Consider the following 24,752-nt stretch of genomic DNA (forward strand, 5'->3'; position numbering starts at 1 on the left):
TTTGTCCCACTGCCAACAACCCCAGTGGGGCGAGAATGCAGAGCAGAATACCATTGATTCAAAGTGTTTCATCAACCCATTTTTCCTGTGAGCCTTCAAGATTCTATCTGTGGACTGCTTGCACCTCTGGTCCCCTTACTAGATTTTCCTTAAATGAATTCCTTTTGTAGAAAATAAAACAAAAAATCAATTTATTCTCAAGAGGATCTTTGACATTTTACGAAGCATCTGACATATACTTTTCCAAAGACAAAATACAAGACCCGAGAGCAGCTTCCTGCCAGAGGAGCTGGAGAGGGGCAGCCTCGGAACTCGGGTTTCCTTGCTAGGAAGGCAACAGTAGGCAGGCACAAACAGGTCAAATAACAGGATGCAATCAGGGTCAAGTCTCAGGCTGTGAATGTATACTGAAGTCTGTAAAGAAATATTCTTGCTCTTAAGAAAAACACCAGTCATCCCAACACCCAGGAGGCTGAAGCAGGGGGGTGAGAGACTCGAGATCATCCATAACTACAAGCAAGTTCAAGAGCAGCCTGGGTGACAGGAGGCCCTGTCTCAAAGACAGACAAGCAAGCAAGCACACAGGGCACTGCCTTTTCACTAGAGTCCTGTCCCGCGGCTGTGGCGTTCTAGAATGCTCAGCGGTACTGTTAGCGCCAGTTCCAGGCGAAGTCCTGGCACCTAGAAGACAGCGACCATGTCCTCGGAAAGGCATCCTGGAGCTGTGTCACACACACTTCTGGAGTCCCAGAAGTTCAGGGTGTGACCTGAGGGCTAGCAGGTATCCCAGGAGTGGATGCAGAGTGGGAGCAGCTGAGGGCTGGGGGGGGGGAGCCATCAGAGCCAGGAGACAAGAGAGCAGCCCCCCCCCCGCTCCCTCCTGCCTCCAGCACAGCTTCCTCTCCATCTGTCTCTGGCCATAGTTCCTTTTAAAACACTTTTTAAAAATAATTATTTTTAGACTTTCGTAGATGATACAGAAAATTTCCCTATACCCTGAGCCACTTGCATAAGCAACATGAATTAATAGCAGTTAAAAGAATTAATAGCAGTCAGGCATGGTGGTGGAAGCCTATAACCCCAGCACTTGAGACCTGAGGAGGGGGTTGGAGAATTTAAGATCAACAGTAAATCTGGCTGATCCCTTCACCAAGAGTCTTGGTCAAAGACCAAGAGACGACAGCCATCTCCAGCCCATGTGAGCAGCACACAGTAGGACACCATGGCAGAGATTGATGACCTCGTGTGCCTGCCTGAGCTGCCTTCATCAGCTTTCTCCACTGTGAAGCTATGGTTTCCCAGTCCTGTTTGCCTGGAACGTTCTAGAAGGAACTAGCTGTTCACAGCGCACAGTGGGGACTCTGTTCCCTTCCTCTGTACGGGCAGAGCTTCTGCACAGAGGCTCAGAATATTTCCCTTTCGGTGTTTTGGACAGTTTTTCACACTATGCACGTTTCTTTGAATGCTCGCTGCTCAGGCCCCACAAAATGCTTCTGGCTCCCAAAGGGAAGGGGATTTGAACAAGTGCTTCAATTGTGTGAACCTGGAAGCCGTCACGATAGGAGAAGTGGACAATACAGGAAAAAGGCAAATGCCTCAGGGACCTAAAGATAACTAACAGCAGAGAGAGTGTCTAGGGGCAGATGCCACGGCTGGTGGCGTGGAGGGAATCGCAGGGTGTGTGGGGCGAGTTGGTTAACAGACATGGTTTCAGTTCTCCAGCTGACGAGACGCAGTGCTGGTTGCAGGTAATTGCAAACATATTTAATACCACTGAATTACACACTTAGCAAGGCTTGAGACTGGGCCGTGCGGTGGCTCCGTGAGTAGATGAACAAGCTGCCAAGACTCACTGCTGGAGCTGGATCCTCAGAATCCACATGGTTCTGGAAGGAGAGAACTGACTCTCACTAGCTGACTTCTGGCCTCTGGCCTCTGAACTCTGACCTCTGACCTCCACACACAACACAAAAAATAAGTGTTTAGAGAATTAATATTTAAGAAGTTAGATTTTGGCCAGGCCTGGTGGTTGTCTACCAGCAATTGGGACGCTGAGGTAGGGACAAACAGAAGTCTGAGGCCAGACTGTGAGGGGTCTCTGAAGGTGTCAGGCAGAAAAGCAAACCAGGAAAAGATGAGAAGGAAAACTCAGTTCAGATAGACCAGTTCATCATCGACCTGGATCAAGACTTCTAAAGAGCCTGATGTCAGGCAGTTGGTTCCCAATGTATTTAAGGCCCTTATAAATTGGGGAGGGGGATTTCCTGGTGTAATACAATCCTCAATGTGCAAGGAAGTATAATTATATTGAAACTCAACTCAGAGGTCATATCATGTCTTCCAAGAAGATGGGTTCTAGAGATAGGCTACCTGTACTAGCTTAAGGGCCTAAGGAAGAGTCTGGCCTGGTCTCAGTCGAACAGATAGCATAGAGGTCGTTGGGACTATTAGCCACCTCGAGTCCTGGTTGTGGGAGCTTGATATGGCCTGGCCAACAGGTAACAGATCACCATACTACTAATCACTTCCGATTTTCAGCTTTCTGGATGCAGGGTTTTCATCTTTTCCATTGGAAAGACAATCCTGTGTGCTCAACATTCCTGGTTTCTCTGGAGATCTGTGGGCACAAGGACCTCGATGCTATGCTCCCTAAAAAGCCTGGGCTACGTGAAACTGTTAAAAGAGTGGCAGGTTTTATATCACCTGTATTTTGCTACAACAGGACAATTGAAAGACATTCCGGCTTTAGAACCAGCCTCTTCTCCAGGGCAGCTGCTTCCTTTTGCTGAACAACTAAAAACATAGTCTGGGTGCTGGGAGATTGATGGTTACTAGGGCAGAATTGCCTAAGCCATGTCAACTGACCAATAAGTGTGTGTGTGTGTGTGTGTGTGTGTGTGTGTGTGTACATCCATGCACATGCATCAACTTAGGTGTATGCACAAATCCATACACACTTCCACATGTCTCCATCAGCAACTCCATAAAGACCATCCTACATGCACACCAATGCCCCAGGATAGTCCAGCACAACATGGTATGTATCACCTTAGCCTTCTCTTTCATTTGGAACCCTGCCCCATGCCAAGTGTGGGGAGCCTGACTCCTGCCACTGCCGTCCATTCACAAATCATTCCATCCTGTGTATCACTTTGTATTCTACTTCGATAGTTTCTTCATTCAGATTATAAAGTATCATTGGGCAGGGTGGTGCATACCTACAACCCCAACACTCATGAGGCTGAGGCAGGAAGACAATGAATTGGAGGGCTGCCTGAGCTATGTAGTGAGTGAGACCCTGTCTCGAAAGAAGAAAGAAAGAAAGAAAGAAAGAAAGAAAGAAAGAAAGAAAGAAAGAAAGAAAGAAAGAAAGAAAGAAAGAAATCAATGGACTTTTGAGAAGCAAAACCTGAGCTTGCCTATTAACTTGTTTATTCTTTCTGTCTCCGTTCCCAACATCTATCAGAATGTCTTTTACAAAACAACCTATTGTTTTATGAATATTTAAATTTTGCCTGGGTGAGTTGGGGTGCTAAGTTCCCAGCTGCTCCCAAGGTCAGGAGATCTTTGTGGAACACTAAGGACGTGGTCTTGGGGTCTGACTGGACTTAGGAGACTTTCCCATCACAGCAGAGTCCCCTGTGAAGGCAGGCAGAACAGCAGCTCTGTGGTGGCTGTGTCTGAGTTACCCACATCTGCAGATGAAAGGACATCTACACTACAGCCTGCCACCACCTTCCTAACTGTATTTGTAGAGCCCTGCTCTATAAGGACAGATGGAGACACAAAGGGGCTAATTCTGGTGGCTGGAGCAGTGGAGCATTCTCAGTGTTGCTGACCAAACTCAGTGAAAGCTGAGCATGAGCCAGCGACCAACTCACTCAGCGGAAAGCTCAGAAAATGCTCACACCCAGCCCTGAGGTACACTCATCATCCATCAGGAATGGGATGGGATGGAGAACCCAGGCTAGTCTCCATGTGGGACTGCCCAGGATCATCTGGTCCACATTACCTCCAAGGCATACATCCCACTGTGGGTACAGCCAGGGAAGCTCTTGGGTTAATTGTCTCTCTTTGTTCAAGAAGCATGTTTGTTTCTTCCTTTGACGTATGTTTCTATAAATAGGCTACCCTTCCACCTGAACATCTGTGTCCCACAAAGGTTTCTCAAAAGTTGCAGATGGGTGTCATGGCCATGCTTCATTCCTGCCCCAGCTTAAAACAAGAATCCAGTGTCACCATCACCCATCACCTTCCTGCCTCCTTCTTAGTTTGCTGATATCACCCTTGGGTGTCCTCCAGGCTATAGGTGCTCAGGCCTCACCAGAGCTGGGCACGACACCTCTGAACAGGAAGGTTCCTGAGTTCATCACTTTTTAATTAAACAAGATGAACCAATGAAAAGTTATTAGAGGTGAGCAGTATGGGAGTCACAAGTTACCAACCCAAAGGCAGAGAGAAATGAGAGAAGGAGACAGGAGTTCACTATTTAGCCAAGGCTACCCTCTAGCTCATGGTCTTCCAAACGTGGCCTACTACGTGCTGGAATGATGGGCCTGTGTCACCAAACCCAGCTGAGAAATGGTTTTTGTACTGTACTCTACAGAATGGAGGCCGCTTCTCTGTTCCCACATTCTTCACTTTTTTCATTCAGTTTGCAAATACGTAACCTGCTCATGCTCAAGAGCTCCCCATCCTTCCTATCCCTCGCTTGCTCCCTCATCTCACGTAACAACCCTCAGTGGCAGCCATGGCATTAGCCCCAAGAAGACCCAAATCCAGCCCAGACTATATCTGAGACCTCTTCCTCTACCACCATGTTAGCCTCGCTTCCGTGTCAGGCAACAAGGGTGGAGCAAGACTCTGCTACATCCATTCAAGGACATCTGATTGTCCTCCACAAGGACAGCACCCACACAAAAACCAGAAAGCAAAGCTTTATGTGTTGTGCAACAAGTTTATCGCCGCCACCATCTCAGCAGCCACCCCCTCCCCAGGATCTGGATCTGTAGGTGCAGTACACCTCCAGTCTGAGAGGCTTCCTTGGGGGTGGGGAGTTACAAAGGGACCTTTGGCAGCATCTATGCAGTCAAGGGGAGAGCACTCATTGGCACACAACCCAGGTGGTCCAGCCCTCACTTCCAGACATGACTGAAGGATGGAGCTGCCATCAGGACTTTATATCTATCTATGAGACCCAGATTCACCTCAGCGTCATCAGAAACCATTCCCAAAAATCCCAACAAAGAAGAACTCAGTGTTGTAAGGGCTGGCCCTCACACACATAACCCTCTCCTCTCACTAAAAGAGAGACTGAGGCCCAAGGATTGCTGGCAAAGCCCAGGACCTTGCCCAACTTTGGAGATGAGGTCACTGATGCTGAGAGATTCACACTACAGCTAAGACACAAGTCTACAGTACAGGCTTTCCCTTCTCTCAGGCCTCAAACTGGCCATCCAGAGGCCAGTCTGATCTACAGATGAACTTTGGGTTGCAATGCTGAGGACAAACCCATGGCCCCACCCATGCCAGACAAGCATAGCCTTTCCTTCACTTTAAAACTTTTTATGTTTTTGGAGACAGAGTCTCATTAAATTGCCCAGGTTGACCACAGAGTAGGTGACCACCACAGTCCTCAAGCCATGTGCCAGGGTGAGGCCGCCATGAGTATAGCATTCTTCCAGTTGGCTGTGTCTGGCCTTCCTTGAGGCGTCTATGGGTCCAGAAAGTTTGTAACCCAGGAAGGGGCTATGAAAGGCATCTTAGGGATACTGGTGGGTGCTTGTAAGTGAACAGATAGATTTACACAAACTTTTGTCTCTCCACCACAAACACTAAAGCTGACGGTTCCAGTATAGTTTCTTCACCAAAACGTCCACAGCCAACCACACTGCTTACTGAGCTGCCATTACCCCCAGGTCCTTCTTCATTAAGATGCTTGTCTTCTCAAGAGTCTTTTTAAAAGATGGCTTCTCCTGGAAGGTACCAGTCATGCATACCTGAGCATGAATTGCTTTCTTGGAGTTCTTAAATTCTTAGAGCTAAAACACAGCCCAGAGATCTCATTGTCCGAATGACGTACTTTTGCAGATTTAGCCACTGATCAAGAGCAAGGTCACATGACTAGTAAACACTTGGGATTTGATGGCTACACAGACACTGAGGCAGGCAGCCAGCCAATTCTGCCCTCAGACTATAAGAAGCCATCACTGAAGTCCACACAATAACACTTGTTCTAACTCAATTTATCTAGGACTCTAAAAACAAGAATTTGAATCACTTGGATGTGGTCATCGGTCTCCTTTTTCTCCACCTTATGGAACCAGAGAAGCTGCTGCTGGAGGACACACGGCCCTCGTCTCTGGCAATGACTGGCAGCACATAGGCCCGCCCTCACGTTGCAGGGATGTTTTCTACAATGTCTCATCTTGTCGAAGGTTTGCTGAAGCAGGATGTGATTCATAACTCACGTCCAATGACATATTTTCAAGACTGAAATTTTAAAAGAAAACTTACATCATTACTTTAAAATAAACTTAGTGGAATAGAACTCTGATACCCAGAAAACTTACATCATTTTTTAAAAATAAACTTAGTGAAATAGAACTCTGCTACCCACCCCTGTCCATTAGCATATCATCACACTCCCTGTCTCCTTAATCCACTCTTTTCTTGGAGTTATGTATCTTTCTTCCTTTTTAGGTTTTTGAAATGGAGGCAGTGTGGAAGGGTGAGCGCTGATAATGGTGCAAAACAGAAAACATCCTAAAGTTGGATGGGGAGATGGGTTGGTTGGGGTGTCATGGTCTCCATGAAACACTCTCTGGGGAGTTATAGACAGGGGTCCCAATTCACTCGCTTGAAGAGGGGACCCAGAACCACCATCATCAAGCTAAAACATGAGGTAAGCCAAGCAGACTGCATGTCAAGCGCTCACTCTCTCTGTCTCTGTCTCTTTGTCTCTCAGTCTCTGTCTGTCTGTCTGTCTCTCTCTCTCTCTCTCTCTCTCACACACACACACACACACACACACACACACACATACACACACACACAGTACCAGAATCAGCACACAACACTGGGGTCAGCATGGGCACAGAACCTGTGCAGACTGACTCACTTGACCCCCTACTTCCTGTTACATTTCTTTCTCTAAAATCATTTTAATTATGTAATTGACCCTACATGGGAAATTTTTTTAAAAAATCAGCTTGGCTGATATATAACTTACATCCAATAAAATGCATCCACTTTAAGCAGGCAGGGGCTAGGGAGGTGTTCAATGGTCATGAACACCTTCTGTTCTTCTAGAGGATCTCTGTGATGTTCCCAGCACTTTCATTGTGAGACTCACAGCCACATGGAAGTTCAGCTTCAGGGCATCCAACGTCCCCTTCTAGCCTGTAGAACATGAGATTTCATTTCTCTTGGGCAAATGCCCTCATTTGTTAGTGAAATACAGTGAATGTGTCTTCACTGTATAAGAAACGTGGGGGAGGGGGTGCGGGAGGAGGGGAGGGAGAGGGAACTGGGATTGACATGTAAAACAAGCTATTTAGAATTAAAATAAAAAATAATAATAATACTGAAAAAAAAGAAACCCCCAATCTGCTGGGCATTGGTCGCACACCTTTAATCCCAGGACTCGGTAGGCAGAAGCAGGCAGATCTCTGTGAGTACTGTGAGTACAGCCAGCCTGGTCTACAGAGCAAGTTCCAGGACAGCCTCCAAAACAATACAGAGAAACCCTTTCTCGGAAAAAGAAAGAAAGAAAGCAAGAAAAAAAAGAAAGAATGAATGAAAGAAAGGAAGGAAGGAAGGAAGGAAGGAAGGAAGGAAGGAAGGGGAAAGGAAAGGAAAGGAAAGGAAAGGAAAGGAAAGGAAAGGAAAGGAAAGGAAAGGAAAGGAAAGGAAAAAATCTTAGGGAGAACCTACTAGTACTTCTTGCTATATGGACATGCTGTCAAACCATCTTCTAACCAAATACTTAAGTTTTTACCCGTAGATGAGAGCTGTCCTCAAACCTGCCCAGAGAAGCTCTGCTCTGCAGTGGGCAGCAGCAAATGCAGAGACTCATAACTGGTTAAAGTGCTCACCCCAAACAGGACATAGATATCAAATCCCTCCCTTGAGATTGAGGGGACATTGCCAGAGAGTAACAGAAAGAATGCAAGAGCTGAGGGAACAGAGGAGAGCTGGGAAATGCTGTCTTCTGGACATGACGTGGCCATTGCACCCAAGAACTCACTGCGGCTGCAGCTACCGGCATAAGATCAGGCAACATTCCAACAGCATGTGAACAGGGGAGGGTGCCGGGAATCCCTGGGGAGAATGGGATGGGGGAGCTGTGGGTGGATGAGATCAAGACACATTGCACAGATGACGCTAAAAAAGAATTTTAAACATCAAAAGAAATAAGGCATGAAGAAAAAAGATTTACATGACAAATTCAGTTTTGTGATTACATTTTTCTGTATCAAAGGCAAATACATTTTTTGTTTGGTTGCATATGTATCTTTAAAAATATATTATTTTGTGTGATTAAAAAAGAAAAATAAAGCTGGGTGGTGGTGGCACGTACCTTTAATCCCAGCACTCGGGGGTCAGCCTAATCTATAAAACAAGTTCCAGGACAGCCAGGGTTACACAGAGAAAACCTGTCTGGAGAGAGAGGGAGGAAGGGATGGAAGGAGGGAGGAAAAGGGAGGAAAGGAGGGAGGAAGAGGGAGGGAGGAAGGGACGGAAAAGACAGGCTCAAAGCTTTCCCAGAGTGGGAGCACATTACAGAGCCAACCACTTGCTCAATGTGGGGTTTTTTTGGTTTTGCTTTTATTTGCAGCAATCACATGAGAATATCCAAAGTCTAGAAACGAGGTTAACCTGTGGGTCACGACCCCTTCACAGAGGTCACATATCAGATATCCTGCATAACAGATATTTACATTACAATTCACAACAGCAGCAAAATTACAGTTATGAAGTAGCAACAAACATAATTTCATGGGGACGGGGGGGGGGGTCACCACAACATGAGGAACTGTACTAAAGGGTGGCAGCGTTAGGAAGGTTGAGAACCACTGGGTTAAACAGTGATGGTTCGTTGTGCTATCGTCCCCCGTGACTCCCACGCACAAATGAACATTTGCAACCATTGCTTATAATTTAAAGCCACTTTACCTAAGAAAGTGTATAGAGGTTGAAGGAAGATACATTGAGCCTTGGGGTTGTAGGATATACACAGTGAGATCCTGTTTTTAAATACATATATATTCAAAATATTTAAATATATATGTTTAAAAACAGGGTCTCTCTGGAACTTGCTATGTAGACCAGACTTGCTTCAAGCTCACAGAGATCTGCTTATCTCTACCTCCTGATGACTGGCTTTAAAATCATGCACCACCACACCTGGCTATTAAAAAACTACTATTTTTTGTTACATAAAAAAATTAAGGTAATGAAAAGAATCCCATTAGGGCTCCAGATCTTTGTCTTCCTGCATTTCTTGCCAGGTGTTTGTGTGCTTAACGAGATGCAATTCACTTTTTAATGGTACATAGTGGCTTCCTAAAATACCCTCCTCATTTGCAGGCACAGGAACTGTCACAGCAAAATTTTAAAATTAAGTAGGAAACCTAAGTGGGCTGGGATGTAGCTCAAAGGTTGGATGCTGCTGCCGAGCATGCCTGAAGCCTGGGTCCCACCCCCAGCACCACATAATCAGGCATGGTAGTACATGCTGTAAATCTAGAACTTCGGTGGTGGAGGCAGGAGGATCAAGGAGTGCAAAGTCATCCTTGGTTGCATAGCAACTTTGAGACCAACCTAGGCTACTTAAGAACTTGTCTTGAAAAACCAAATATAAAATGAAAAAGTGGTAAAAAGCAGAAATAAGATGTTCCTTCCCAAAACTAATAATCCATGATTCAATCTTCCAAAATACCTCATATGCATTCAGTCCTTCAAGTTGGTACATGCTGCAATGTGACACTTGACAAACATTTAAAGCTTTTACACATTTGTTAACAAAGTATCATCATTTATTTTATGGGGGTATTGGGTGTGCATGGGCCCTGGTGCACGTTTGGAGGTCAGATCGAAGCTGGTTCTCTCCTCCCTCCATTGGTCCTGCCTCTGCTTCCAAATGACATTTAGTTAAATTAACTGTATTAATCACAGGAATTGAAGAAATTGCTACTATGCTGGCTATTCTAAAATTTTGAGGTAATTTCAGAGGGAAAATATTTCTTACCGTTGAGTAAATTCCTAGGGTGGTAGATATGTATGTGTGTGTGTGTATATATGTGTGTGTGTGTGCTTATTGGATGTTTTTAATCTTTTCTTTTGTAAACTGCATATGCTTTCATCTGCCCCTGAGGCTCTTATCTTTTAAACATGCATGTGCTTTTGAATCCCCAACATTTACAGCAGTGCCCCCGCCCCTCAGCACTCAGCAGAGGTTAAAAGAACGAGTGCAGATGAGGTACTGATCCTTTCTCCTATTGTTCTTTCTTATCAGACAACTTAAATTTTTGCTCATATTGCTCTGTGGTTTACAGAATCTTAATATCTATCTCTATTTTTCCTTTGGAGCTCGCCTCACTATTCACCCTTAAATCAGATAAACACCATCTGTATGACCAGAGTCCCGAAGATGGAGCCCAGAGCCTCATGCATGCCAGGCAAGCTCCCAGGCCGCTTGTTTCACCCCAGCCTCAACACTGAAACCTAACACCTGGAGTGGAAGTTCCTTTCAACCACTCCTAGTTTTTAAGAGTGTCTTACAGCCAGGGAGGATAATACACGCCTGTAATCCCAGGACTCAGGCTGGAGGGTCCTGATTTTAAGGCTATCTTAGGCTACATAGTTATACCAACTCAATAAAAAAGAATTGTTGGTAAATTTTACCCACGTACCCGTTGGTTAACTTTGAATTATTTAACTGTGTCATCGGCACCACCATTCTGGTCTGTTAGGGAAGGCTGCTTTGGAGCTGTGAGTCTTGAGGTCCAGCATCCAGGTGGCTTCATCCACCCCACACCTCCGCTCTGGTCCCTGGGTTTTTACTGGAGTGATGCAGGCTTTGAAGTTCACAGTCTCCAACACTTATACCCTGTAAACAGCCTTTGAGAGTCAAACTGACAAGCTCAAAGATGGCTGATTCACTAGAGGAGGGTTCTTGTCTCTTTTAATATCTATTTATTTAGTCTCCGTGTGTGTGCGCTGTACGCACCCGCACGCTCACCTAAGTGTGTATCTGTGCACCACATGTATCCAGGAGTCTCTGGGGGTCAGAACGCGCACCAGAACCTCTGGAACTGGAGTTGCAGACAGTTGTGGGTGCTGGGAATTGAATCGGAGTCCTCTACAAGAGCAGCCAGCACTTTTTAACTGCTGAGCCACCTCAGGCTAACCTCAAATTCAATTATGTACTTGAAGACAACCTTGATCTTCTGAGCCTCCTGGCTCCACCTCCTGAGTGCTGGGATTACAAACATGTGTCACCACACTTGTCTTTTGAGGTGCTGGGTTCCAGGGCTTCATGCATGCTAGGCAAATAGTTCACCAACTAAGCTACACTCCAGCCCAGTTAAGTAAAGGTGTTTTTTTTAAAAAATCAGCCCCCTAGTTAATGAACTTGGGTAACAAGGCACTCTTGCATGCCGGCAGTTGGAAGGTAAGGTGAAAGATTGCTGTTTGAAGTGCCTGGGACACGTATACTGAGGGTTTTTTAATTTGAGCTCATATTGCTTTGTGATTTCAAAGTTCCGTTTCTATTTTTCCTCAGGATCTGGCTTGACACTGTGTGGTTTCACTAGGAGAATGACATTTAGAAACTGCTAAGACACCAGTTTTCTAGCATCTATAAACCATCCAGTACACTCTGGTGTGGAGAGCAGAGAGATTTTAGACAGCTTAAAAATGATATTCTTTAAAAACTCGGCAGGGTAGACAGTAGAACTGTGTGGGATCCTTTCTTACTAATTTTTAAGGGTACAAAATGTAGGTCTGCTTTTCCAATTTTTAAGAATACTTTTCCAAGTTTTAGACCATGAACATGTCTCCTTGATACCTATTTTGCTCTTTTGCCTGTTTGCTTGTTTATTTGGGAGACATTTTTCACTATGTAGTCCAATCTAGCCTCAAACCTGCAGTCATTCTTGCATCTACTTGAAGAATGCTGGGATTGTAGATTTAAGTCACCACATCCAGCCTTCCTTGATTATTTTTTGTAACCTAACTTACATGAGCCAATTAACATTTTTAAAACGGGAATTTAGGGACTGGAGAGATAGCACAGTGGTTAAGAGCACCGATGATCTTCCAGAGGAGCAAGTTTGAGTCCCAGTACCCATGCAGCACCTCCCAAACGTCTGTTCTTCCAGTTCCAGGGCATTTCACTCTTGCTTCTGGCCTCCTTGGGCACCAGACACATATGTGGCAAAGATACATATATGCAGGCAAAAATACCCAGACACATAAAACAAAATAAAATAAAAGCTAAAAAGTTGTTTCTAAATGAATGCAACTTATGATAAGTACAGGTTCAGTCAAAAAAAAAGAGGAAGGAAGGAAGAGAGTCGAGGGACTAAAAGCTTTAACACTGCGTTAAATGTAAGGGAAAGTCAAAAGTAATCTAAAAGCTCGCCATGGATACCTACCTTGTACAACGACAGGTAGATGTCTATTTCCACATATTCTTTTTTCTCTTTACCCTTCCCTCCACATCCTGCAAGCTGCTTTTCATTGACATCCTTCCACACCGATACCTGTCCATCATCTCCCTCATTCCTATTTAACGGTCTGCACTACAACGTCTCCATCCTGCAAAGCTGTCCCGTTATATACTGAAGGATGTTTTATCTGACATCCATCCATATTTTGAAGTATTTTGCTTGGTCAAAGACATATCAATAGGTGGCCTGGGTGGAGAGCCAGCCTCTGCTCTATCTTCTTATTCCCTTAATTCCCCACCCCACGAGAGACTCCACCAGTGACAGGCAGTGGGTATTACAATACTAAGGAGTGCTTGTGTAACTGAGAGTAAACTACACAGCTAAGGATCTCCTTTATTTGTAAAATTGTGCTATGCCAACCCTCAGGCTTAAATGGTTCCCCATTTAAGGTTTCCAGTGCCATCTCGAGTCCTAAACATGCTGGGTGCAAAACATGCCAGGTGCAGCCCTGTGTTCAGAAGCACAGGCGTGTAGCCCCTGTTTTACACATGTACAGAGAGAGAGAGAGAGAGAGAGAGAGAGAGAGAGAGAGAGAGAGAGAGAGAGAGAGAGAGAGAGTGACTGGGAGAGAGAGAAAATGCCTTAAGCTCTGAGTTGGCTCTAGGGCACCTCTCTCCACACTACCAGCTATCAACACTGTGCCCAGCCCCCATCAGTGTTCAGAACACTCGCTTATTAGCAAAGGGCCTCTGAGGCTGGACAGCAAGCAAGAGAATGGAGTTCAAGGCTGGGAAGACGGCCCGGTGGATAAAGAGCTTGCTGTTCAATCATGAGGACCAGAGTTCTGATTCCTAGCACCTGTGTAAAAGCTAGGCATGTCTGTAACCCCAGTATGGGCAGATCCCAGGGGCTTGCTGGCCAGCCAGACTAGCTGAAATGGTGATCTCAGATTCAGTGACAGACTCTGTCTCAAAAACACAGGGTAGAGAATGAATGTGTAAAGAAAGACGCCCAACATCAACTCCTGGCCTCCACTCATGTTAACTCATGGGTAAGTACACACACACACACACACACACACATACACACACACACACACACACACACACACACAGAGTAATAATATAGAAAAACTTTAAATTAAAGAAAGACCTAGTCTGCTGCAAGAATTCCTGCTGTAACAATAGTTACATCTATTAGTTCACACGTATCTGTGGTTTTTCATTTGACTGTGCTTTGGGGCAGATCGCCAGGCACAGAGAGATTTTACTAAGAAACAGCTCCATGGAAGCTGCTGCTAATTGCTCATGGAGATGTTGAAACTACCTTCCAGGGCAGTAGAGAGGGTTCTCAGGCTTTGGGGTCAACTCTTTGCTTTGTCTACCAGGAAGCTCAGAAGCAAACCTGTAGTCCACCACCTACCAAGTGGGTGGGTCTTGTGGTATGATGCATTATGGATAGCCTTCCCATCAAACCCATCTTATTTTATACCCTGCTTTCTTGTCATCTAGATATTTCCTGGTTATTTTTCAACCTTTTCCAATATATGCATTGCTAACTCATACCCATGGTGGAAGGAAATGAGGAACTGATAAGTGTTCTTCATTACACATTCTTGTTTTGTAGTGTGTGTGTGTGTGTGTGTGTGTGTGTGTGTAGGTGCACAAGTGGAGGCCAGAGGACAACCTTGGTGTCATCCTCAGGAAGGCTGTCCACCTCCTTTGAAGTAGGGCCTCTCATTGGCTCAGAGCTCATTAATTAGGCTAGGCCAGTTGGTCAGTGAGCCCCACGAACCCTTCCAGTCTCCACTTCCCCATCACTGGGATTATAAGCATAGACTAACATGCCTGGCATTTTGATCTGGGATTTGGGCATCAAATGCAAACCTTCCTGTTTGAAGGCAAACGCTTTACAGCCTGCACTATTCCTCCAGTGCCCCCATTAAAACAGACCTGTTCTCTTGACCTAGCAACGTAAGGCAAAAAGTCCTTGCACAAAATGATCTATGGTAAGCTGGCTATTGTGAACCCAGAACTTGACATTCCTGGCCTACAGATATCTAAGGGCAGAGGAAAGATGCTCATATCAGGCACACATCCCCATCACAGGGCATGACAGCACCTTCCCTCTGGTCTTAAAGATCTGTGCCTGGCTTTGCGCCCTTCTCCAGAAGTGATCCCTGCCTCCACTACGGAGCCCTCACTGATCTGAGCATCCAGAACCGGGAAGGGACGCTCTTCCTCCACTCTACTCCTCTAGTACCCTCTCAGCACAGTTCTGCCCCATGCCACACCCCACCTCCAGGTCCCTCACTGATGCTGGTTCTTGAAATGCTAGTCTGGTTTCAACTTCCTGCTTGGCTGCATGTAGCCGTTCCCTCTTAACTTAGCTAAAGCTGTGAAGCTGGCTGGGACCAGGCCCAACAGTAAGGTCGCCTCACTGCACTATTTGTGACAAGTCCATGTTCAGATCATCCCCAACACCCAAGCCCAGAACCACAAAGCAATGGCTCCAAAGAAATAATTGCAGATATTGCATGGCAATGTTTACTGTACATGCCCGTTACCTCTCTCTCAGCCTGTTATGTGCAGGGGATCACAGAGCCAGCCCATGCCTCTCGAGGAGTTTACTTCCCTTCTCTGTTTCCCTATCTCCTTGGATGGCTGTGATTCTGCTGTGCCAAGGGGTGTCAGTCCCCTACAAATGCCAAGCACGGATGATGGTGCGATGATCAAGTTACTGGGATAGCACCCAGCACAAACGGGACTCAGCCAATGCCCACAGATGGGGCAGTCTGGCCGGATCACTTTGTCTAAATTTCCAGGCCCGTCTGTTGTTCACATGCTGTCAGTGCACATTTTGCTGAACTGTCTTCTTTGAACAGACGCCACAGTTTCACTATGGGAAGGGAAGAAACTTTGTCTTCCTTTCTGTTTTGTTTTGTAAAGAGATGTTGCTCTATGGTGATTTGGGCCTGATTTTTTTTTCTTTCTTTTTTCTTTCTTCCTTCCTTTCTTCTTTCTTTGTTTATTAAAATGAATTGGTTTATTCTGGTTATGCTACCCTGCTTCTCTAAGGTTTTTTCCCCTCTTACTTATTTCTTTTGTGTGTATGTACCTGTGTGTGGAGGAGGAAGATGCATTGTCCTGTGCATGTGGGGGTCAGAGGACAACTTTTTGGAGTTGGTTCTCCTACCATGTGGTCCTGGGGATTAAACTCAGGTCATCAGCCTTGGCAGTTAGCACTTTTACCTGTGGAACATCATCTCACTGAACTCCCCATAAGTGGTTTAAAAATATATATATAAATGAAACATCAGAGTCCGGGGAAGATAAACCACTCCCAGACCTTCTTTGTCTCCCACAAACCGTTTGCCATGACCACAGCCCCTCATCCTGCTGCAGGACTGTTTCCCCATGTGACCTCCCTGGATTCTGCCTTAGGCCTGGTTGCGGTATTTTCCTGGGCTCATCTATAATCTCCTAGCCTGCTGCTGGGGTGGGAGCTTTGTTTTGTTTTGCAACCCTGGCTGGCCTGGAACCCATTGTGCAGCTGAGAATGCTCTCGTACTTCTGATCATCCTGCTTCCAACTCTGGCGTGCTGAGATTACAGGTGTTACCACCATGCTTGGCTTATGTGATGTGAGGGACTAAATCCAGGTCTTTGTGCAGACAGCGCAAGCACCCTACCTACTGAGCTACAGCCCAGCTCGCAGCCTGTTATTTTGAATGGTGCTTTCATCTAAGTGGCTTTTTGTTTGGTCCTTTTCTTCCAGCTCCTTTCTAAGTGACACATTAGTCTTTATCCAATAGATAACCCTGTGGTGAACATTTTAAACCCATACATTTTTATCTTCTTCTAAATGGAGTTCTTTCAGTTAGTACATTAAAAGCAAGAAGTGCAATCACGTTTTTCCTGGTTTAAATGTAAGATACATTGGAAGCACCTCAGATATGCCCCTCCCCAAATGCACCTATGGCATGGGGACAGCTTTGAGCAGAAACCAACAGGCTCCCTACTTTTCCCTCTTCCGTCTTATAGTAGGGTGAGAACTCAGCTTCATAAAGGAAATGCATTTGTAAAGGTGTCCCCTCCTTCCATAGGGAAAGAAGGGCACTCTGCACCACTGGGGACAGGACGATGCCCATCAATGGACAAGGCTCCAGCTGGAATCTGCAGGGCACATTTCCCTTCCCACATATTCACCACAACCAGCTAGCTGCCCCTGGAGCCTCTGACAGTCTTCTCCATAGCTACTGCCCAGAGTGTTCTATGTGTCCCAGGTTTCACCCCTTTCGTGGTTTCTACTTCTTTCCATTCCTACAAAAAACAAAATACAATTATTCTGGTATTAATCTTTTTCTCTGCCTGATTCCTGGTACCTGGCTGCCGAATCTAAAACAGCAGACAGTAAGAAGGGAAAGGACCTTTTGCAAATAGAACAAAACAAAAATTCTCCCTCTCCTGCACAGTCATGTGTTAACATTTTAGAAAATGCATGAACATCTGAACAAGAAAATGTAAATTACCTACAAACGGCCTCTCTGCTTTCGAGACCACAAACGCCCTATTTCGGCGTCGTTTGTTCTAATTTCCCACTCTGCATGTTCGCATGCAAGTCTTGTTCCCAGAGCAGCGTGAAAGAGCAGGGGAGACGTCAGGTGGCTGCTTCTCCTCCTAGCCACATGACCTTGGGTGTATGACCTAGGTGTGTCACTTTCTCTTTCTCAGCCTTGTCTCCTGGCTGTGAGATGGGGCAGAGAGGGTTACTCCACAAGATTGGTGCAGTCTATGAAGTCAAACACTGCGTGAGCTGGGGATGTGGCCCAGCCGGTGCCGTGTCTGTCTAGCAGGCCGCAGGCCCTGGGTTCAGACAGCAACACATACAGCAGGTGTGAGGACACATGGGAGCAGGTAAGAAGGTCAAAGGCTGAGGTCCCGCCAGCCACATACAGAATTTAGGGCCAGCCTGGGCTACATGAGACCCTGCTTTACACAAACAAAAGGCACAGCAAGTACCGCACCCGGCCACAATGGGTGTCCATTAAACGCTACCAGTTTAAACAGAAACTTTCATTTTCGTAAGTAAACCTCTGAAGCCAATATTCTATAAATTAAAATGCAATCTATCCATATAGTATATATTTACTATTTCGTAGGTTAAGAATTCAAATCAGTTAAGTTACAAGTTGAAATATGTGATGTAACCAGGCTCCTGTGGACAATTCCAAAACCATGGTCACACAGACTTCCCTGCTTAAACTCAGTGAGTCACAAAACCAGACAAAAAGACACAAATTCAGGAAAGGGATTTGTAGGGAGGAGGGGTCTTGACAGGGATTTGGGAGAGATAAGAGAGAGTGAGATGAGAGGACTCAGAATATATTATACACGTGTGTGAATTTGCCAAAGAAAAAATTTAATGAAAGCTATTTTTTAAATGAATAAAAGAGGACATAGCTGTGATTACTGTCTCATTCTCTATATGAAGCAGGCTGGTAGCATGTCACAGCCCATGCTAGCAGGTATCTCCATTAAACGGAATCACTTATTTTTAGCAGAGTCGATTGCTCTTCTTGGCGTCTTAAAAGCACAGCTAGGTTAGGAAGGTCATTAGATCCCCTTTCCAGGTCCTCAAAAGCTATTTCCGGTCCAGCTCTACACAGCCTCATCATAGAGACTGTAAACTGGCTTCCTGAACACTTGGAGATTTGATTTATGAACACCAGCTAAAATGAATGTTTCGACTCTGGAGGGAATCAAACAGTAAGCACATCTACTCCGAGAGCTTGAACAGAAAGCTGTGGGCAACGGAGGTAACCCCTTCCTGGGACCTTGAAAGGAACTGGAGAAATGGAGGGTTGTATGCCTCATAGGTCACAGGGAAGCCACATTCCAGGGCACTTCCCTGTGCCTAACAAGACCTAGAACACACTCATGGGAGGTGCGGACACCAAGATGCAGTAGAGTGAAGGACCAGGGTCCCATAGATAAGTGACAGAGCTAGGATGCCAGCAGGTGCAGCTGAACCCATCTAATGCCCCCCAACCCAAAGAGAGATGAGTGCTTTAAATCCTAGAAGTCACTCTGAATAAGCAGACATGCAGGTCAGAGGCTTCACACCTAACATTTCTATTCCCATCTGCTCCTGCGGCCAGATACCATGCAGGGGTAGCTCTGGGCAGGTCCCTGTCCTTGATTCCCACCTCATCTTCCCCGTGCTGGCCTTCTAAACAGGGAGACAGATAGCCTTGTCTTCCATCGACCCCACAGCACCCACACACGTACGTACAGGGAGCCGAGTGGTACACTCTCGTGGGACCCTGACCATGTCCCGAGCCCAGGACAGGACAGGACACAGGGGCTGCAAATCTAGAAGGTGGACGCCCCAGGGGCCACACTACTAGCACCGAATGCTCTGAACAGCACGCACAGTCTTGCTGACAGTGCGGAAGGGGTAGCAGAGAATAGAAAGTGCAGGCTCTGGGCCCCGTGGCGGCTTGCTTCCATCCAGTCTCTCACACCCGAGAGCCATTTTTAATTAACACCCAAGACAGTGCAGTTCTGCGCACTCCCAGCTCTCCTTCCTGGAGGAGCCAGGTCAAGTCCAAACCACCCATCATTGTCCTCCTTCCAGCTGCAGAAAATTACTTTGCCTCTTGGGAGAGAGCAAGCCACTATTCAATTTAAATTGATTTCCACAGCTGGCTGACTGGCTAGCTGGCTGGCGGCAATCCCTTTGCAGAGAAGTTGGAGGGATGAGAGCAGACTCCCAAAGACAAATGGGAAAGCATCTGTCTGGATTGTTGCTGGAAAGGGCAGGAGAGGGAGGATGCTTTAGGGCTTTAGGAGGTCATGGAGTGGGCTTGGAAAGGGGCACTGACCCTTCAAGTCAGGTCAACCAACAGGAATGTCAGGTGCAAAATGGGGCAGTCATAATCCTCAGCCAAAAAACCTGCTAAGCAAACTAAAAATCCCTAAATGTCCATAACCGACAGCACGTGAGTCATGTGGTACAAAAGCTCCGAATGTTCTGATCTTCCTGCCTCTACCTCTGAAGTGCTGGGATTACCCATCAGGAATTTAAGGTTGGCCCTGGCTCCACACAGAGGTCAAGGCTAGCCTGGGCTACATGAAACTATTTTTTTTAAATAAAAGGAAGCAAAGGGAGATGGGACAAGGGGAGGTATTGGGAGTGCACAGGGTGGGGAGAGGAAGGGAAGAAAAGAGAGAGCTGGTACAGCAGGGGTGGCCTCCAGGACATTGCACCAAGAACAAGGAGCAAAGCACAGAAGAGCCCGTGACGTGAATGACGCGTGAGAAATGTCCACACAAAGAGCTATAGCCATGGAAGGTGAAGCAGGTCTCTAAGCAAAGCCACGCAGCAAGGGAGGGTGACCGACTCCGAGTATGTAATGCAAGTGTCAAGAAATTGGTTGTATTGCTGGCTTGTGTAGTCCTGAAAATTTGCTAAAGACAAAACCCCACTCAATTGTGTGACTAACTGAATTGTATCAAACGCAAGCTACCCGGGTAGAGCTGTTTTCCAGAGTACCTGGGAAAGATGCTGCAGTGAAGGGCTCAGAGCCGGCGTGGGAAAGGATTCTGAGGCTCCAGCTGCCCTATAGCCAATCTGGCTTCATATGCACTAGGCTGTACGGCAGAGTGAGCTTTGCCATGCTGTCAGTCCTGGAGTCCACTCTGGGCTGCAACACTCACCAGTTAGAACCAAGGCCAAGTGACCTCTGCCTCTGGGACCCCCAGCCTGGAACTCTATGGTGTAGAAGGCACCAGTCTCACTTCATGGCTGGGATGAGGATGAAATGAGTGACAACTTTAGTGCTGGCCTTGCCCATGGCCATGAGCTCTGCAAGCTACAGCTCTGTGATCACTACCAACACAGATCCATCCTCACAGCTCGGAACAGGCTGGCTGTCCAAGAGCAGGGCCTCCAGGCACGTCCTGTTCAGTGTCTGGTGGTGTGGATTCATTTGTGCCTCAAGACTATACTTGGACATTTGTCTTGAACTTCTCCCACTCACCATCCTAAGCTGGCTCTGCCCAACAAGACTTTTTCCTGTCCTAAGTGTCACCCATGAGGTGAGGTCAGGCTCCAAGCCCCAGAGAGGAAGGGTGGGTCTTAGGCTGTACAAGGGTAAGGAAGGAAGGGTCCAGGGTCAGGAAGAAGCATGGGTATTGCAACACAGAACCCCACCTGCCTGGAACAAAGAAACAGAGGACTATTTAGTGCCTCCTGCCTCAAGTTCAGAGACGCAGCAACTTTTCCTGGGTCACACAGTTGTAAATAATCAAGCAAGTGTCAACCCTCACCTATTTTAAACCCCAGTGCCAGGACCCAACCGAGAAGTGTAAGTGGAGGGAAAGCTTGGGTTGAAGGATAGAGCAAAGGAAGTTCTACGTCTATATACAAGCGCGCGCGCGCACACACACACACACACACACACACACACACACACACACACACACACAAATCATGGTTGGAAAACACCCAGATAATGCTGCACCAAGAGCATTACTGAAAATGTAGAACCTTAGCCACACCAGGAAAACTGAATAAGATTCTTTGGCCTGGAAATAGAGAAACTGCACTGAATTTTTTTTCTAAAACAAAAAGTACCTGAGTCAATCTAAAGAAGTTTGAAAACCCAACCCCCAATAATGCAGCAATACAGAAACACAGCTGGAGGCCTGGGGACCTAGCTCAGTGGTAGAGTGCTTGCCTGGATTTGAACCCCCAGTGTTCTCTAAGAGAGGAGAGGGAGTCAGGGAGGGAGGGCTGAGGTCAGAGCCAACCACTACTTGCCTGGCCAATGGATCATAAAAGACACGAAGCCTCCATTTCCTCTGGCCCCAGCTACATGCAGTTGAGCCAGCGGTGGTGACGATCAGCATACCATGCTGACTTTTCACTGCGTCGTGTACAGAGCCCCATGCACAGAGCGGGAAACTGAAGGGGAGTTAGGATGGTGGTGCCTGGTGGCTCTAGCCATCTATCTCCAGCTGTGGACCTGCAAGTTCTGGTCACTGTAGCTCTAGCTGGGATCCTAAAGAACCCAAAGGCACTTTTACCCCACTTAGCTAACACCTCCAATGCCCAGGCAGGACAGAGTAGAAAATACTTTGACCCACTGCCCATCCCAGAGCCCTAACTTAGGAGCCTAACACACACCCTCAAAGAAAGTTTTCGTTAACTGTAGACACCTTCCCCAGAATCCTCAAGAAAAGCTGAGGTTGAAAACTCCAAGAACCTAAAAAGGTCAGACTGGAATTCAGCACTGTCACATGGAGCTACAGCTTGGTCACATCTGGGTTCCTGTCCCATCTTGGCTCATCTGGGAAGCACCCTGTGGCCTGGCTAGCCTATGTCTGTCTTCTTCCTCTTCGTGTTGCCTGGCTGCAACCCTGTAGACCCTGGGAAAACACCTAGACCGGATCCCAGGCTTTCCCACAGCCTCCCTCCAGCCTACCCCTCTAGCAACTCAACTCCAAACACACCTCCTCAGCGAAACAAGTGCAGTCACAAAGTTCCCCACCCCCGCCCCAAAGAGCCCCACTAGCCAGGACACCAGCCGCCCTAGGCCCTAGTGTAATCGCCAGTTAACCCTAGGCCGGCAGCACCCAGTCACTTACACGTAGGGTTGTTCAAGCCATGCCTCATCACCACAGCCTGGCCAGGATCAGTGCTGGCTGCAAAGCCCCTGGAGAGTTTTAGAGCAAGGCACCTGCACACAAGCGCCTGAGGTTGGTCATCCATTCCACACCGCTTTGTCCGTCCTGTGGTAACAGCCCTGATGGATGCCCTGAGCCAGGACACTCTGGAGAGAATTAATAATGATAGTGAGACAGTCAGTATGAGTCAAGACTATTTCAGGTGATGGATCACCCTATATCGTGCTCAAGTTGGCTACGCTCTCTAGCCCAGCCTACTCATATTCAAAGATATTTCAAGGATCTACTAAAATGATCTGAGTGGCCCAGATCACTAATATCTAACTATAAAACTGCACATCCAAATGCAGGTGTTTTGATCTGTTTATTCATTTCCAAGCAACACAGACTCATGAACTCATCTGGATATAACTTGAGTTTTGGACAAGACCCTTGGTTCCGGTGATAGCACAATGAAAGTGTTTGACCACCCTTGAGTTAGAAACAGGGAGTCACAAAGTGGGAGGACTGTGTATCCCAACTGAAGATGCATAGGATGACTAGTGCCATAAGTTCACACATCATGTCTACAAACAAGAGGGACAGATGTCATTATGTTGGCCTTAGCAGATACAACCTAAGTTCTAACACTGTACAAAGCCGGGTGTTGACTATTTGTGATACATGAGCGGAGACAGGTCTAAAGCTTACAGATGAAGTTGAAACAGTTGAGTGAGCTCTTTCTTTTCTTTCTTTCCTTCCTTCTTTCTTTTTGTGTGTGTATGGGGGGTTAAGACACTGTTTCTCTGTGTAGCCCTGACTGTCTGGGAACTCACTCTGTAGACCAGGCTAGCCTCAAACCCACAGAGATCCACCTCCCTCTGGATGAGCTCTTTCAAAGAACAGAAATGAACACAACTTAGAGAAGGAAAGGTCTGTGCTGGTGAGTCACCCTGAGACTGACCTTCTCTAGTTCCATGGTCCTTCTGGCTGGACCTGTCAGGATGCTATTTCTTCAGTTCTCCCCCCACCATCCCAGAACTCAAGTGTATGATTAAAGGTGAGGAGTCAGGTCAAGGATTTCATTTAATCTGTCTATGAAAGGCCAGGTTAACTCCAAGAATACCAGTCATGCCACACATATCATTTTAAAGCTTACATCTGTCTATCATCTACCTACCTATCTACGTATCTATCTATCTACGTATCTATCTATCCATCTATCCACCTATCATCTACCATCTATCTACATACCATCCATCTACCTACCTATTAAGTGTGTGTAGATTAGGGAACAACTTGCAGAAGTCAGTTCTTTTCTTTTCATCATGTGAGTCTTGGGAATTGAACCCAGATTTTCAGCCTTGGCTGCAAGCGCCTTTACTGACTGAGCCATCTTATCAGCCCTATGCCATGTACCTCTTTAAACAAATGTTGAAGATGTATGGAATCTGTACTGATGAGTAGAATGCAAATTTGGGGCAAGTTTCAGATTCACCCCATTGCCATCCCCCAACTCCCACCAGAACTACTGAATAGCACTAACATTCCGTCAGGATTCCACCCAAAAAAGTCCCAGGTCATAAATATGTTAAGAGTCATGGAAAATGAGAAAATGGAAAAACAGAAAACAAAAACCAACACACACACCCCATCATTCCCAGAAAAGACTTAGCAGCTTCACAAGACTTTGCTCCCACTGCGAAGCTTCCGGCAAGCGCCTGTTTGCACAGCCAGTGAGAAACAGAACCCGCCGGTCTCCCTTTCGTACCCCCACTTGCTTGTTCTCTTATGACGATGGGCGGCTTACTGAGTTTCACAGCACCCTCAGAACGTGCCAGTGGGCTGGCTGAGACTCTCGGGGCTCAGTCTATCATCACATCTTGGTTGCGACCACAGAGAGATTTTGTCTTTTTTTAATCTTCAGTTCAAAAGCGGGTGATTTGTCAGGGCTGACAAGTTCCGGATCGCTACTGTATGTGACCATAACATCACTGAAAGGCCCCCACAGCTGAGCCTCCGACCCCATTGGGAACGAAGAAAACTCCCAGGTACTTTACCAGACACTCAGAGCACCATCCTGTTCGGGACACAGTCATCTAGCACCCGAGTTTCTCAGCCAGAGCAGCAGGACATTGAGCTTCTGGAAAGGAAAAATACATCCAAGAAGGATGATACACCATGACTCACACTCCTGAGACATGGGAGGAAGAGGGGACTGCATCCCCTTTATTCACATCTGACCTGAAACAAGAGTGGTCAGGGTGGGTCCCTGTCACTTCCTGTCACTTTGCTTCCATGAGCTAGGAGAGCTGCTAGGAGGGATGGCTGTCCAGACTAGCTCAACCTGTCCCATGGCCTTGGCTTGCATGATAAAAATAAAACCCATTTTGAAATAGTAAGGA

The 24,752-nt window shown here is 46.5% G+C and overlaps 1 long non-coding RNA gene across 3 annotated transcripts in view; it reads right to left on the reverse strand.

Annotated features, from left to right (window-relative positions):
• Positions 1-1,747: 1,747 nt before the first annotated feature.
• Positions 1,748-24,752, reverse strand: part of LOC106021018 — a 45,648-nt gene continuing 22,643 nt past the window's right edge. The window contains exons 2-4 of one of the 3 annotated variants that reach the window (XR_002382282.2): positions 22,330-22,514; positions 7,232-7,401; positions 1,748-6,492 (exon numbers count right to left, since the gene is read on the reverse strand). This is a non-coding gene — a long non-coding RNA (uncharacterized LOC106021018). Of the gene's footprint in view, positions 6,493-7,231; positions 7,402-8,248; positions 8,524-22,329; positions 22,515-24,752 lie in introns of those variants that run through there. The other 2 variants (XR_005877860.1, XR_001196385.3) reach the window with 2 other exon arrangements.

This window comes from Mesocricetus auratus, unplaced genomic scaffold (assembly GCF_017639785.1).
Source record: "Mesocricetus auratus isolate SY011 unplaced genomic scaffold, BCM_Maur_2.0 Super-Scaffold_4256, whole genome shotgun sequence".
NCBI lineage: Eukaryota > Metazoa > Chordata > Mammalia > Rodentia > Cricetidae > Mesocricetus > Mesocricetus auratus.